This window comes from Symphalangus syndactylus, chromosome 14, assembly GCF_028878055.3.
Source record: "Symphalangus syndactylus isolate Jambi chromosome 14, NHGRI_mSymSyn1-v2.1_pri, whole genome shotgun sequence".
Lineage (NCBI taxonomy): Eukaryota > Metazoa > Chordata > Mammalia > Primates > Hylobatidae > Symphalangus > Symphalangus syndactylus.
Window position 1 is genome coordinate 30,130,138 of NC_072436.2, and position 18,151 is coordinate 30,148,288.

The following is an 18,151-nucleotide window of genomic DNA, read 5'->3' on the forward strand; positions in this document are numbered from 1 at the left end:
TGGTGCGGAGATATACAATTTATTTTTTATTATGAATAGCAGTCAAACTTTTGAATGCCAACAATCTAAAGCATACACTTTTAGGTAACTATGGGCAGATGAAACAAATTACCACTAGAGGGAGAGTTGGACCAGTGCTGAGTATAGTAACTGGGAAAATGAGAAGCATGAGCTGGATCCTTCCAAGAACAGAAGGGGTTAGAAAAAAAGACATAAGGAAAAGAAAAGTTTAATCTACTCCTACACTCTCTAAGATTACATATCTACTACAGTAGCACATCACAGGGAACTGAAGGAGAAAATCTTGCAAATGAAAATGCACAGTGTGTAAATAACAGAGGGATTGGAACTGGGAAGATCATCTCTGTCACTAGCTAACTAGACTCAGAAGTCTGTGATGCAGAAAGCTATATATGCAGGAATAAGTCAGAGAGACCTAAGACTCGAAGGCTTCTTATGGCTTCTGAAATTATGAGTCATGTGATTGCCTAGAGAGTCATTTGTCTTTTTTTTTTTTCTTTTATCTTGTCTTGGCTACTCAGAATGAAAATGTTTCCTATGTGTAGAGAAATGTCCCTTGGTGTAGTTCATAGTGAGAGGTAGGATCACAGCTCCCACTACAGAAGCAAAGGAAGAAGATATTCTCCATTTCCCAGCTGTCTGGAGGCTAGTGCCCTGAGATATGATTGTGGCATGCCAATGGGATGCCCCAGCTAGGGGTGACACAGAGATTATTAGATAATTCATAATGGCTGTGAGCTGGGGCCCCACAGTGGTGATAATAAGAGCACAATGGTTGTGGTTTGCTTTAAGCTTTATAATCAAATGGCGCTAACTACATGACCTCACTTGTATTTTTAGCTGCCAAACTTTCCTGGTTCCTTCCTGTTTTCCAGACCTGGCTCCCCAGCATCCCAGTGAGTCTTTGATATGATGAAGAGCTTTTGTATTTTGCTTATTTTGATTTTAGAGTCTTATCTAGTTATATTTGAGATACATTAAGCTATATATATTTAAAGTACCAAAACTGATAAGCCTTGACATATGTATGCATGCATGAAATCATAAAAATAATATAATAAACATATCTATCAGCATTAAAGGTTTCCTCCCCCATCCCCACCTCCCACTTTCAACTTCCACAAACTCCTCAATGCATGTCAATAATTGATCTGTTTTCTGACACCATAGATAGGTGTAATTTGCATTTTCTAGAATTTTATGTAAATGGAATAAATTATATACTTCTTTCTCTTATTTCTTATATTTGGCATAATTATCTTGAAATCATTCCTATTATTCCATGTATCAATAGCTCATTTAGTTTTATTGTTGAGTAATAAGTATTGTGTGGATATAACACAATTTGTCTATTCTCTTTTGATGGACATTTGGGTAGTTTTCAGTTTTTGTCTATTATAAGTAAAGCTGCTATGAACATTTGTGTACAAGTTATGTGGAGACAAATGCTTTTATTTATTTCACATAAATATCTTGGAGTGAAATCCTTGCATTGTGCAGTAGGTATACATTTAACTTTTAAGAAACTGCTATAAGTTTTCTAAATAAACTTTATCGTTTTAGTGTAACATCAGCAGTGTATGAGCGTTCTAGTTGTTTTGCATGCAGTCTTTCTAATTTAGACACTTATAAGGCATCCCATTGTGATACTAATTTGCCGTGCTCACCAAATACTGCATGTTGTCCCTTATAATAGGGAGCTAAACATTGAGTAAACAGGGACACAAAGAAGGGAACAATAGACACTGGGATCTACCTGAGGGTGAAGGGTAGAAGAGCATGAGGATAGAAAAGCTACCTGTTGGGTACTATGTTTACAACCTGGGTGATGAAATAATCTCTACACCAAACTTCTATGACACACAATTTAACCATGTAACAAACCAGCACATGTACCCCCTGAACTTAAAACAAAAGTTTAAAAAAAATGTGTTTCTCTAATAGTAAATGATATTAATAAATTGTTCATGTGCCAAGTTAACATGTATAGATCTTTTCCAGTGAAATGTCTCTTTAAATCTTTTGTCCATTTCATATCGGGTTGTTTGTCTTATTATTATTGAGATGCAAGAGGTCTTTAAATATTTTAGATAGATTTATTTTGACCAAAATATGTTTTAGAAACATTTTCTCCCAGTTTATGACTTGCTTTTTTATATTCTTAACAATTTCTCAGGAAGAGCAAAATATTTTTGTTTTCATTGGGTCCAACTTAATAACTTTTTCTTGTGTGCTTTGTACATACTTAATTTTTTTTTGTTTTTGCTTAACTCAAAGCTACTAGGATTATTTTTATAGTTTGTTTTTCAAATATTATAGTTTTATATTTATATTTTGAGCTACTATCCATTCTGAGTTAATTTTTGTATAAGTTATGAAATCTATATCAAGTTTCATTCATTTTACATATGGATATCAAATTGCTCCAGCACTGTTTCTTGAGGAGACTATTCATTGCCCTTGACACTTTTGTCAAAAATCAGTTGACTCGGCCAAGTGTGGTGGCACATACCTGTAATCCCAGCACTTTGGAAGGCCGAGGCAGGAAGATTGCTTGAGCCCAGGAGTTCCAGACCAGCGTGGACAACATGGTGAAAACCTATCTCCACCAAAAATACAAAAATATGCCAGGCATGGCGGTGTGCACCTGTAGTCCCAGCTAATAAGAAGGCTGAGGTGGGATGATGGTTTGAGCCCAGGAGGCAGAGGTTGCAGTGAGCTAAGATCATACCATCACATTCCAGCCTTGGTGACAGAGCCGGACACTGTCTCAAAAGAAAAACAAAATCAATTGACCCTATTTTAGGTCTGTGACTAGCCTTGTTTGTTCTGTTCATTGAGCTACATGTCTATCCTTTCATCAGTACCGTACTGCATTACTTACAGTAGCTTTATAAGAAGTTTTGAAATTGGATAATGTGTTTTTCCAACTTTACTTTGTTCTTGTTTTCCAAAATTGTTTTGGCTATTTCAGCTCATTTGATTTTGATATAAATTTTTAAATCAAAAGTTTACTGGGATTTTGAAAAGGATAGCATTGAATCTATAGATCAAATTTCAGAGAGAAGAAGCAAAGCGAGACGGTAGAAGAGAAGGTTCTGCTGATTGTCCTCCCTGCAAGGACACCAATTTAACAACTATCTACATGAAAAAATCACCTTCATAAGAACCAAAAACTAACTGAGTACTCACAGTATCTGGTTTTAACTTTATATTGTTAAAAGAGGCACTGAAGAGGAAGAAAAAAGTCTTGAATTACCAACACCAAACTTCCCAAGCTTCCCCCATCCCCCACCCCAATAGCAGTGGTGGGGTACAGAGAGCATTTCTGTGCACTGGGGAAGGCAGCACAGCAATTGAGACGTTGGACTCAGTGCTGATGTGTTACAGCAGAAAGAAAAACCAGACCAAACTCTGCTGATGCTCACCCATGGAGGGAGCATTTAAACCAGTCCTAGCCAGAGGGGAATCACAGATCCCACAGGAGGGAACTTGAGTTACCACAAACCTCATCACCGAGGGCAAAAGTGCTCTTGGGCTCTAAATAAACCCAAAAGACAGTCTAGGCCACAAGGACTGCAACTCCTAAGAGAGTCCCGATGCTAAACTAACCCCAGAGACAGTGGACTGGGGAGCACATGACCTACTGAAACAACAGCATGGATGGCTAAGAGAGTACTGGCATCGGTCCTCCCCTAAGCCCAGGCTGCAGAACTTGCAGGTCCAAAGAGACCCCTTCCTTCTGCTTGAGGAGAAGAGAGAGAAGAGTGGGGAGGACTTGGTCTTGCATCTTGGATACCAGCTTAGCCACAGCAGGATAGAGAATGGGTCAGAGTCATGAGGCCCCCTTTCCAGGCCCTAGTTCGAGGAGGACATTTCTAGACACACCCTGGGCTAAAAGGGAACCTGCTGCCTTGAAGGGAATTACTCAGTCCTGGCAGCATTCATCATCTGCTAACTGAAGAGTCCTTGGGCCCTGAATAAACAGTAGTGATGACCAGGTACTACATCCAGGGCCTTGGGTGAGCCTCTGAGACTTGCTGGCTTCAGGTGAGACTCAGCACATAATCAGCCACAGCAGCTACATGACAAGACTCCTTCTGCTTGAGAAAAGCAGAAGGAAAAGTAAAAGGGACTTTGTCTTGCACCATACATACAAGCTTGGCCACAAAGCGGTAGCGCACCAAGTAGATTCTTGGGATCCCTGATTCCAGAACTTGGCTCTTGGATTGCATTTCTTGACACCCCTGGGGCAGAGGGGAGTGCACGGCTCTGAAGACAGATTCCTAGGCCAGACAGAATTCACCACAAGTTGACTTAAGATATTCCTAAGGGAATATCAGGTAGAACACTCCTATGGGCCAGTGGTGGTGGTGGCCATGGGGTAAGGCTCCTCTGTTTTTGGAAAGGGGAGGAAATGGTGAGAAGGACAGCATCTTATGGTTTGAGTGCCAGCTCAGGCACAGTACAGTAAAACACTAGGTAGACTTCTAAGGTTTCTAACTCTAGTCCCTAGTTACTGGACAGCATATCTGAACCTGCCTGGGGTCTGGGGGAACTCACCATCCTGAAGTGAAGGACACAGTCCTGGCTGGTTTTGCCATCTGCTTATTGTAGATCCCCAGAGCCTTGAGTGAACATAGGCAGTAGCCAAGGAGTGATTACAGCAGGTCTTGCATGAGACCCAATGTTGTGCTGGCTTCAGGTCTGACCTAGCACAATCACAATGGTAGTGGCTACAGGGGTGCTTGTGTCACTCCACCCTCAGTTTCATGTGACTCAGAAAGAGAGAGATTCTGTTTGCTTAGGAGAAAGTAAGGAAAAAGAACAAGAGCTGCTACCTGGTAATACAGAGAATTCTTCCAGATCCTGTCCAAGACCATCAAGGCAGTACCTCTATGAGTCTGCAAGAACGACAGTGTTACTGGGCTTGGGTGCCTCCTAAAGTAGATATGGCTTAGGTTATAACATCCAACTCCTTTTGAATAACTGGAAAGCTTTCCTAAGAAGAACAGGTACAAATAAGCCCAGACTTCCAAGGCTATAATAAATACCTATCTCTTCAATGCTTGGACACAGAAGAACATCTACAGGTATCAAGACAATCCAGGAAACTTTACAGTGGAAACATTACATGCCAACAGAGAGTGGCATGACATGTTTAAAGTGTTGAAGGAAAAAAAAAAACAGGAAAACTTTTATCCTAGAATAGTATGCCTGTTTAAAATATTCTTCAAATATGAAGGAGAAATATTTAACCAGATAACAAAAGCTGAGGGATTTCATCAACACTAGACCTTTTCTGCAAGAAATGCTAGAGGGAGTATTTTAATCAGAAAGAGACGGATGTTGATGAGCAATAAGTAATCACCTGAAGGTGCAAAGCTCATTGATAATAGTAAGCACACAGAAAAACAGAGTATTATAATACTATAACTGTGGTGTGTAAACTACTCTTATTCTTTGTAGAAAGACTAAATGATGAACCAATAAAAAATAATAGCTACAACAACTTTTCAAGACACAGAAAGTACAATAAGGTAAAAATAGAAACAAAATGTTAAAAAGTGGGGGGGACAAAGGTAAGGCGTAGAGTCTTTATTTTCTTTTTGCTTCTTTGTTTATGCAAACACTGTTAAGTTGTTATTAGCTTAAAATAATGGATTATAAGATAGTATTTGCAAGCCTCATGTTAACTTCAAACCAAAAAACATACAATGGATACACAAAAAAGCAAAAAGAAAGAAATGAAATTGCATCACCAGAGAAAATCACCTTCACTAAAAAGAAGACAGGAAGGAAGAAGGAAGAGAAGACCACAAAATAACCAGAAAGCAGATAACAAAATGAAGTGAGTCCTTACTTATCAATAATAACATTGGATGTAAATAGACTTAATTCTACAATCAAAAGACATAGAGTAACGAAATGGATAAAATAAAGTCATTGATCTGTTGTCTAAAAAACACACTTCACCTATAAAGACACACATAGATTGAAAATAAAGGCATGGAAAAAAGATATTCCATACTGATGGAAACCCAAAAAGAGCAGGAGTAGCTATACTTGCATCAGACAAAATAGATTTCAAGACAAACACTATGGGAAAAGACAAAGAATGCCACTGTATAATGATAAGTCAATTTAACAAGAGAATATAGCAAGTTTAAATATATATCCACCCAACACTGGAGCACCCAGATATATAGAGAAAATTGCCCTGATACTAAAACCAGACAAAGACACATCAAAAAGCAAACAAACAAAAAACCCCAAGCCAATATCTGTGAAGAATATTGATGCAAAAATTCTCAACAAAATACTGCCAAATCAAATTCACATTGGATTTAAAAGATTACTTATTATGACCAAGTAAGATTTATTCCTAGATCCAAGGATGGTTTAACATATGCAAATCAATCAATGTGATACTTCATGTCAATCGAATGAAGGATAAAACCCATAGAATCATTTCAATTGATGCTGAAAAAGCTTTTGATAAAATTCAACATTCTTTTATGATAAAAAGTCTCAAACCACTAGGGATAGAAGGAACATACCTCAAAATAACAAAAGCCATTATGACAGATCCGCAGCTAGTATCATACTAAACAGGGAAAAACTGAAATCCTTTCCTCTAAGATCTGGAACATGGCAAAGATCCACTGTGAACAGCAGTTAGTACTGTTGTTCAACACAGTACTGGAAGTCCTAGCTAGAGCAGATAGACAACCAAAAACACTAAAGTGCATCCAATTTGAAATTCAAGAAGTCAAATTATCCTGGTTTGCAAATGATATGATAATATATTTTGAAAAACCTAAAGAATCCGCAAAAAAATCCATTATGGAAAAACCTAAAGATTCCATTAAAAAACTATTAGTAATGATAAGCAAATTCAGTAAAGTTGCAAAATACAAAAACAACATACAAAAGTTAGTAGCATTTCTATATATCAACAACAAACAATATGAAAAAGAAATCTAGAATTTAATCCCGTTTACAATAGCCACAAATAACATTAAATACCTAGGAATTAGCCAAAGAAGTGAAAGATTTCTATAACAAAAACTATAAAACATTGATGAATGAAATTAAAGAAGTAATCAAAAAAATAAAAAAATTCTATGTTCATGGATTAGAAGACTCAATATTGTTAAAATGCTCATACTACCCAAAGTGATCTTCAGTTTCAATGCAATCACTATCAATATCAAAATACTAATGACATTCTTCATAGAAACAGAAAACAAACCAATGCTAAAGCTTATATGAAACCACAAAAAAAGAATCAGAATAGCCAATGCTATTCTAAGCAAAAAGAACAAAATTGGAGGAATCACATTACCTGACTTCAAACTATACTACAGAGTTGCAGTAATCAAAACAGCATGACACTGGCATAAAAACAGACACAGTGACCAATGAAACAGAATAGAGAACCCAGAAGGTAATATACACATCTGCCCTGAATTCCTTTTTGACAAAGGTGCTAAGAACATATGTCAGGGGAAAGATACTCTCTTCAATAAATGATGCTGAGGAAACTGAGATATCCTTGTGCAGAAGAATGAAACTAGACTCTTATCTCTCATCCTATATAAAAATCAAATAAAAATGCATTAAAGACTTAAATATAAGACCTCAAACCACAAAACTATTACAAGAACAAGAAACCATCGGAAAAAACCTCCAGGATATTGGTCTGGGCAAAAATTTCTGGTTTTTCTTTTTTTTTTTTTTTTTATTGAGACAGAGTCTCACTCTGTCTCCAAGGCTAGAGTGCAGTGGCTCAATCTCCGCTCACTTTAACTTCTGCCTCCCGGGTCCAAGCCATTTCACTGCCTCAGCCTCCTGAGTAGCTGGGACTACAGGAGCATGCCACCATGCCCGATTAATTTTTGTATTTTTAGTAAAGACAGGGTTTCACCATGGTGGCCAGGCTGGTCACGAAATCCTGACCTTAAGTGATCAGCCCACCTTGACCTCTCAAAGTGCTGGGATTAGAGGCTGGGCAAAAACTTGTTGGGTAATATTTCAGAAGCACAGACAACCAAAAGAAAAATGAACAAATGGGATCACATCAAGTTAAAAAGCTTCTGCACAGCAAAGGAAACAATTGACAAAGTGAAGAGACAATCCAAGGAATGGGAAGAAATATTTGCAAACTACTCATCTGATGAGAGATTAATAACCAGAATATATAAGGAACTCGAACAACTCTACAGAAAAAAAAGTAATGATCTGATCCAAAAAATGAGAAAAATATATGAATATTTTGCCCACTGCTGGGCATATACCCAAAAGAAAGGAAATTAATATATTGAAGAGATATCTGTACTCCCAAGTTTGTTTCAGCACTATTCACAGTAGCCAAAATTTGGAAGCAACCTGTATCCATCAACAAAATGATAAAGAAAATGTGGTACATATACACAATGGAGTACTATCCAGCCATAAAAAAGAATGTGATTCTGTCATTTGCAACAACATGGATGGAGCTCGATGTCATTATGCTATGTGAACAAAACAGGCACAGAAAGACATATATCGTATGTTCTCACTTATTTCGGGGATCTAAAAATAGAAACAATTGAACATATGGAGATAGGTAGTAGAAGGATGGTTACCAGAGGCTGGGAAGTGTAGTGGAGTGGGGAGATGGTTAATGGCTACAAAACTAATACTCAGAAAGAAAGAATGACACCTACTATTTGATAACACAACAGGGTGACTATAGTCAGTAATAATTTAATTGTACATTTTAAAATAATTCAGAGTATAATTAGATTGTTTGTAACACAAAGGATAAAGGTTTGAGGGGATAGATACCCCATTCTCCATGATGTGATTATTTCACATTGTCTGCCAGTATGAAAACATCTCAAGTGCCTCATAAATATATACACCTACTATGTACCTATAAAAATTTAAAAATACAAATTTAGGAGAATCCAAATTTTTATGAGATAACAAAATTGAGAGGAACTCAAGATAGAATGCGAACTAAAACAAATGAATCTAACTCTTTTACAAAGAATCATGTAACCATACTATGGTTACATGTATGTGGTGGAGAAAATGAGCTGACTTAAGTTGGATAACAGTATTTTGACTAGATACTTATAAAGACTAAAGACAAAAAATAATTTTGTGTAAACATTGTATCGTAGTTTGTAAATTTGCTTCTCACAGTGCTATAGAATAACAATTTAAAACTACTTTATATGTATAGAAGGGTTGGATCAATAAGTAACTATGTTGTAAATAATGAGAACCATGTTTCTCTCTGTGAAGAAAAAAGTTACAAATAAGGAAAGGAGGAACTCCATTATTCTGGATTGCAGTTGGATTGCCAGAGAAAGAGATAGAAATAAAAACTGATATGTCTGTATGCATGAATTTATTTCCTATATCTGTCCCCTATAAGCAGGGATGTCCCAAGAGCAATGAGCATACCTAGAAGAAGAATCTTGATTTTTAGAAATAATTCTCCAATAAAAGGAATCAGGGCCTTATAGAAAGGTGATTGATTTCACACTGAGTGAGAGAAAATACAAGATATAACTAAGGCATTGATGATCCCATAATATAAAAACACACATAGAGATGATAGACAGACAGACAGATAGAAAGATAGATAGATAGATAGAGAGATAGATCGATAGATCGATAGATACATACATACATACATACATACATACATACATACATACATACCTACGAGATAGATATAGTATGATGGTTAATATTAGGTGTCAACTTGGTTGAAGGAAGTCTAGAGAGCTGGTAAAGCATTGTTTCTGGGTGTGTCTGAGAGGGTGTTGTCAGAAGAGATTAACATTTGAGTCAGTGGACTGGAAGAGGAAGATCCAACTCTCAATTTGGGTCGACACTATCTGATCGGCTACCAGCATGGCTAGAATAAAGCAGGTGGGAAAAGGTGCAATAAGCTGGCTTGCTGAGTCTATCTTTCATCTTTCTCCCATGCTGGATGCTTCCTACCCTTGAACATCTGACTCCAGGTTCTTCAGCCTTTGGATTCTTGGACTTATATATCAGTGGCTTGCTGGGGGATCTTCGGCCTTTGGCCACAGACAGAAGGCTGCACCGTGGGACTCCCTACTTTTGAGGCTTTTGGACTCAGAATGAGTCACTATTGGTTTTCTTCCTCCAGCTTGTCATGCAACTTTGCCTTGTGAGCATGCAAGTCAATATTCTCCTTAATAAACTCCCTTTCAGATATATAATCTCCCATTAGGCCTGTCCTTCTGGAGAACCCTAAGATGGATGGATAGATAGATAGATAGATAGATAGATAGATAGATAGATAGATAGATAGATATAAAGGAATCGAGCCATATTAAAAGGGCACAGGTGCCAGTCTGAAAGAGCTTTCAGTGGTCAAAGCTGGAAAAAGTTGAGAATATAAATAATAGTAATATTGATCATAGCCCAAAGAATAAAATAAATATCCTGGAGTCCAAGCTAATATAAATAAATAGCAATGATTAGATAAAGAGAAGAGAGAGAAGGAGCTGTTCTTTTTTACAGAAGAATTTCAATTTATAACTGTAGAAGAAATGAAAGAAATAGAAAATCACTATTATAAGATCAGGGTAATTATTGCTGCAGGCAAAATGCTAGGGTTAGTGGACAAACATTTAAAGAAAAACAGAATATTTTTATAATCTCAGAGTTTTTCTCTCAAAATAAATAATTACTGGTTATAAAGATTAAAATAGTAATTTTGCCATGGAGAAAATTGGCAGATGCTAGCTTAATCAAGTGATCAACATTAACATTGCCAGTAATAGGACATATAGACCTCATGTACCCATGATAAGATGCAATGATAAAGGCACAACACCTCTGCTGTATTTTTTTAAATATACAACCTTAATAAAATCATGACAAAAGATCAAACAAACCCAAACTGAGGAATATTCTACAAAATAACTAACCAGAATTATTTCAAAGTCTTCAGATCATGAAAGACAAAGAAAGGCTGAGGAACTGTCACCGACTGGAGGAGACTAGGGTGATATGAAAACTAAATGAAACACAGGATCCTGAATTAGATCCTGAAGCAGACACGGGAAATCCCAATAAATGCCTCTAGTTTAGTTAGTAGTATTGAGTAATGTTAATTTCTTGGTTTTTCAGAATTATGTAAAATTCCAACATTAAGGAAAGCTGGTAGAGAGTATGCAGAAACTCTTTTATATACCACATTTCTGTGGTTATTTAACTTTAATTTTTAAAAAATAATCAAATATGTGCAGTTCTATTTCTGGATCCTCTGTTCTGTTCCATTGGCCCAATGGTTTATCTTTATATCACTATCATAGTACAGTGATGTCTGAATCACTGTAGTTTAACATTGAGTCTCAAAATCAGGTAACGTGAGTCCTTCAATTTGCTTTTCTCCTTCAAAATAATTTTGCCTCTTTTATTTGCTTATCATTCCCATATCCATTTTAAAATTAGCATAAATTTCTACCAAAAAAGTTTTGTTCAGATTTTGATTAAATTACATTGACTCTTTAGATTAATTTGAGGGCGAACTGATGTCATAACAATATTGCGTCTTCTAATCCATAAACAGGATCTCTCTTTCTCTCTATTTAGGTTTTCTTTAATTTTTCTCAGAGACATTTTAACTTTTCAATGTGTAGGTCTTGCTCATCTTTTGTCAGATTTATTCCTAAGTATTTCATCTTCTTAGATGCTCTTACAATTTTTCTTGATTTTTGAATTTGGTTTTCAATAGTTTATCAAAATATAGAGAAATACAATTAATTTTTATATTGACTTTGTATTCTACAACTTGTTAAACTCATTTATTAGGTCTATGACCTTTTTGTAGATTTCTTGAGATTCCTATATAGATTATCATATTTTCCGATAAAGACTGACCTCTTCCTTTCCAATCTATATGACTTTTTTTTTCTTGCCTTATGACATTGGCTAGAAATTTTAATACAAAACAGTTAAAAGGGGTACCAAAAGAGATATTCTTGTCTGTCCTAATCCCAATGGAAAAGCTTTCAGTCTTTTATCATTTAAGCATGATGCATAGCTTTAGGTTTTTCATACATAAACTTCATCAGGTTAAAGAGGTATCTTCTAGTCCTCATGTGCTGAGAGATTTTGTTATAAATGGATGTTAAATTTGTTATTTATAGTAAATAAGTAATTTTTACACATAATTATTTATGATTATTTAATTACAAGAGTCCCAAACTGGAAACTACCCAAGTGTCTTTCACTGGGTGGATGATTAAACAAACTGTGGTCCAGTCATACTATCCAGCAATAAAAAAGCAACACACTATGAATGGACACAGTAATTTGAATGAAGCTCAAAGGAAATTATGCAAGCAAAACCAGCTGATAATATATGGATATAGCAAATTCCACCTATAAAAACTCCATGAAATAATCTAATTATGGGGATCTATAGAAAATTGGTGATAGCAAAGGTTTGGGGATGAAGAAGGGATGGGTATAAAGGGATATATATCTTGCTATAAAGGGATAGCAAGAGAGAGTCTTATCACGCAGTTGTATTTTTTTATGTTGTGCTGTGATTGTGGTGGTGGTTACACAAAGATACACATCTAATAAAATTTCATGGAGCCACACATACACATACACTCACCTAAGTGAATGTATAAAGGATAACATCTGAATAAAATTTATGGATTTTACTAAATTCCTTTCTCTGGTTTTGATACTGCCTGGGATCTTTTGTATGTTACATTGAACGTTCCTATGGATCTATAATTATTTCAAATTTAAAAGTTGAGAAAATAACCCTCCCTTGAATCCATTATCCTCCCCAAATAATTCACGTTTAGTTCTTCCCCTTCTCTTTCAGACGTTGAAAAAGTGTTACCTATATTAATCATATCCAATTTCACATCTCCATTTGACTCATTACATTGAAATTTTACTTCTGCTCTCAGCATTCTTCTGAACTTGCTATCATTAAGGATATCAATGAATTAACATTTGTCAAGTTACCTTTCCACCTCCCATCTAACCAGACTTGCCTCTATAGTACTGTTGATTACCTTTTCTTTCCTGAGGCTTTCTAACTTCCATGACACCACACTTTTCTGGATCTCTTCACATTTTTGAGTCTCTGATTCTTGCATAAAAACCTATTTTCTACCTGATATTTAAACATTTGTGTATTAGTTGAGGTGCCAAAATGCAGACACAAAACATTAAACAAGATATAAGTTTATTTTCCATTCACATAAGATTTTGGACTCAGGCTCTTTTCATATTGTTTTTGAGGCATCTCTAATTGTTCTCATCTGTTTCTCTGAAGCAGGGACACAGCCTTGTCTGTGTTCCAGCCAGTGAGAGGACCAAATGTCCTCCAAAGTGAATCAGCTTATCTCTAAATTAGAAATGACCCAACAGCTACACACATCACCTCCCGTTGTATGCCAGTGGCTAAACTTGGTCGTAAGGCCATGGAACTTCAAGCTTGATTACCATTGAAGAGAGGGATAATGAATTTGAAAGGGACACAAGCAGTCTTACATTGGCAGTATTCATCAGGGTTCCATTCTTAATCGGTGTATATTTTTTTCTTAACTTACACATTCTCAAATAGTGATTTCATCTGTTTTCCTGGTTTTCATTACCTATTTTTATTTCCGGTTGTGGATCTTTATCTCACCCCTTTCCCTAGCCCTCTGGACTTCTACAGGCATCTTAACTTGTCTTTCTGTCCCTAGAATCTGGAACACTGATTCTCAATGGAGAGCAATTTTATCCTCTGGAGACATCTGGCAATGTCTAGAGAGTTTTCCGAATGTCACAACTGAGGCAGAGCAGGGGAAATTGTGCTAGCTATTGGCATCTAGTGGGTAGAGACCCAGGTTGTTTCTAAACAAAATATGATGCACAAGATATCACTCCACAACAAATGCTTATTTTGTCCAAAATGTCAGTAACGCTGCTGTTGAGAAACTGACATAAAGCAATGCCAGTTTTCTAGTAAAATGTAGTACATTTTGAGAGGATGAATGATTTAGTAAAATGTGTATAAAAGGTAATCTTCACACAGAAGTAGTAAACCTGAGGCTATCATATGTTCTCACTCCTAATCAACAAGTCAACAATAATAATGATCATGAGTTATTGAGCTTTATATACCTCATCCCATTTTAAATGAACAACAATCCTGTGGGATATTATAAGATTGTATGGGTGAGTAAACTAAGGTGCAGAAAATCTGATAGCTTGGCTAATGTCACAGAGCTAGAATACATATGCCAGATTTTTCTGGCTGTTATAGCACCCCTTAGCCTCTGGGATTCATCTTATTTTCACTTCACACTCAACTCTTTAACCTTAAATGTTTGAACAGTTCAAATATAAATTTGATCTCTTCTTCTTCCTCTGCTGGTGCCTACCCCAGGCAAGGGCAAGTTCCTACCTCAACATTTGTGTTTCTCTCCTTGAGGAAGCTGCAGTATCATTCTAGCCTAAATTTTTTAGAAGAGGGAAAACTAAGAAAAGCATTACTTACAGATCTGACTCTAGTAAAGCTTTGAACGGGATAGGAATTCCTGAAGACACAGGTAACCCCTCCCCAGCTCAGTCCCATTAGGAAACCAAAACAGCCTGCTCTTCCTGCTTCTAAAAATTTTCCCTTCTTTAGGCCAGTGAATGGGAAGTACTTGTGAATTAAATTTTCTTAAAAATAAAGTCTTGCCGTTCATGTTTTCTTTACCCAAGTTCATATTCTGCTCCTCAAGAGCTATTGGAAAAATTCTTCCATTTGAAGGATAGGAAGAATTTTCTTTGAGGGATAAGTCAAGGACCAATGTGGCGTAAATAGAGAAAGTATAATCATCTTTCCTTGGATATACACCATCCTGAGAGGAGAGAGAGAAACAGACACACTCTTTTCCTTAGTGCTCTTCTTTTGCCTTCTGAATATTGTCAATTATTCACTGAAGAGGCTGAATGGAAGAAGAAAAAGTATTCTATAGGAAGACATCCTAAGGATTTATAGGTCATAGTCACCACAGAGAAAAGAAGTTTTGTTCACTAGCAGTTTTAACTATAGCAATTGCCATGTACTAGAAAAGAGCAGTGAAGATTGGTGCAGGGAATTCCTATCACATTGAAAGCTGGCACACACAAAAATTATCCTACATTTTTTAAGCCCATCCCATTTTACCTTTTGTCTTGTCCCCTGTAGTTTCTAAAATTATAAACTACCTAAAATGCAGTCAACCAGCAACTCCAGCACAGCTATAATATCTAGTACCCCAGAAATAATACAAAAAATCCTGAATGTTGGCTTTGAAAGGGATGTTGACTGTCCCAACTCTTTTACAGTACTTGATCCTCAGAGTTTTGTTCTGAATAGGAGTAGAATGCAAGGAGGTAGTTACAGGTAAAGACAGATAATATCAGGTGTCTTTCTGGCAATAATTAAATCAATTGGAATTACTCTATTTCTAATATTCTTAAACTTTATTGATAAAACCAGAAAATGTATAGTTTCAAGTCTTTGGTCACTATGATTAGCACCCTTTGAGATGGCCTCCAACAATCTCTGCATCTTGGTTTGACATCCTTTTTCTAATCCCGTCCCCTTGCATGTGAGATAAACATAACGACTTGCTTCTCACCAATAGTATATGACGGAAGTGATGTGATGCCACATCCATGATTGGGTAATAAAAGGCCAGGATTTCTGCCTTGCTTTTACTCCTTTCTCTCTTGTTGACACTCTCTCTTGCTCACGGTCACCCATTCTGATGAAGAAAGCTAAAGTATTGTGAGCTGCCTATATGGAGAGAAACTTGGAGGGGCCTTGTGGCAAGGAACTGAGGGAAGCCTTCAGCCAGCAACCAGCAAGGATCTGAGGCCCTCAGTCCAACAGCCCATGAGGAAATGAATCCTTCCAATAACCATGTCACTGAGTTTGAAATTGAACCTTTCTCCTACCAAACCTTCAGATGAGACTACAGCCATGGGTGATGCTTTGTTCACTACCTTGTGTGAAACTGTTGCTGAGAGCCCAGCTAAGCTATGCCCAGATTTCTGACCTATAAAAACTGTGATAATATGTGGTTGCTTTTAAGCCACTATATTTTGGGTTATTTGTTGTGTAGCAGAGGATATCTAATACAGCAGTTTTCTAGTGCAATAAAAGGACAGACACAAATTTACCTTTGAGGCAAATATTTTTCTTTCTTTTTCCTAGGAAAAGCACCAAATTGGATGGATTAACTGTGCAAATAAAAGCAGCTAGCAATTGTTGGACTTGAATTCAAATGTTTCAAACTGGAACTTGGTGTTCAGTTTGGTCATGTAAACTGAGTGTATGTTGTGCAAAAATTTGTCTCTGGAATTTGTTTTGCTTTTTAATGGAGAGATATTTCTGTGTATGGATGGTTGGACTTGATGGCCTTATTCCCGTTCATTATTTCTTGTCCATATATGAAGGTGTGTGGGGATGGGTGTCGGGGGGTGAGAGAGACAGAGACAAGCAAAGAGTAAGAAAAGACAGAGACAGACAGGCACAGAAAGAGCTCTTGTTCCATAAATTTATCCAAGAATGTCAAGAGCTAACCTTCACTTTAAGCTAGAAGTAAACAAAGAATGGCTTAGGCCTGGCCAAGTACAGTTCAAATTAGCAAATGGAAACCTCATGCATGGAGTCATTTGAAAATGGATAATACTTAATGCTGTATTTTCTATATTTTCTCTATTATTCCACTGTGAGTCTCCTTAAGATGGGAATGGGGCATACACTGTCAACTGTCCTAGGTTAGAGCAGGACCTAAGAAGGGAAATAGGTGCTAAAGAACAGACTACAAGCTCAAGAAACAAGAATGTCCCTCTTATAGAACTCACACTGTTTGCACTTAAATTCTGAGAAAGAATGACATGGCCTAGGCCTTGCTACTCCAAATTTGGGCTTCAGCATCACCTAGGAACTTGTTAGAATGCAAAATCTTAGGCTCCACTTCCAACCAATTGAATCATAATGTGTATTTTAACAAGATCCCCAGGTGATTTAAATGCACATTAAAGTCTGAGACATACTGTTCTAGAGTACTAACATTTTGGCAAGATAAACTGGCCCTTGACTCAAGGCATCCACCTACAGACTAGGCAGGGAAGCATTTTGGAGGACAAGTGAAATGGTTTGGCCCTCTGTCCCCACCCAAATCTCATGTCGAATTGTAATTCTCAATGTTGGAGGAGGGGCCTGGTGGGAAGTGATTGAATGATGGGGGCAGACTTCCCCCTTGCTCTGTTATCATATGATAGAGTTCTCATGATACCTAGTTGTTTGAAAGTGTGTAGCACCTCCTCCTTATCTCTCCCCCTTCCTCTTGCTCCTGCCATTTAGATGCACTTGCTTCCCCTTCACCTTCCACTACGATTGTAAGTTTCCTGAGGCCTCCCCAGCAATGGCTCCTGTGCATCCTATGAAACTGTGAGTCAATTAAACCTATTTTCTTTATAAATTAGCCAGTCTCAGGTAGTTCTTTATAGCAATGTAAGAATGAACGTATACAATGGGCTATAGTCTGGGTTTATAGGATACAAGAACGTCCACATCTTATCATTGGAATTAATTTTCTGCTGTTTACTTTCTTCATCTATCAATACAATCTTTAAAATACATAGCCTTGTCCCAGAAATTACTTGTGGCTTTTAATAGAAGATCTCTGCCCATGACTGCCATGAAGCCACACAATAGAAAACAGTAGCAATTACACAAGAATGGAACATTATAAAAACTTGGGTTCCAAAAATGTCAACTGGTATGAAAGCCTGACTCTTGGTAAACTGGACAATGTTACTCAATTTGGTAGTTATACATTGGTGAAATCGTCACCTTCTAGGAACAGAGACAAGCAGCCTCTAGCTTAGCAACCTTTCAATGCAGCATCAGGCTCTATTCCTACAAATGGCACCCTTGGTCTGTTTTCTTTTTGCCTAGCTTCAGTCAGATTTCTCCAAGTCTTTGTTGCCAAATCTACTGGGACCCTCTGGCTTCCACTCCATCTCTTACTAGAATTTACCAGGGCACATTTGTTCCTGGGTAAGCACTGAATTGTTTTGGTCCTAGAGC

The 18,151-nt window shown here is 37.0% G+C and overlaps 1 protein-coding gene across 1 annotated transcript in view; it reads left to right on the forward strand.

The window, feature by feature from the left end:
* LOC129462047 (lithostathine-1-alpha-like) overlaps nucleotides 1-18,151 on the forward strand; it is a 70,577-nt gene that overhangs the window by 5,922 nt on the left and 46,504 nt on the right. The window contains exon 2 of the mRNA XM_055241663.2: nucleotides 862-917. The gene's annotated coding sequence lies outside the window, so the exon portion shown is untranslated. The remainder of the gene's footprint in view (nucleotides 1-861; nucleotides 918-18,151) is intronic.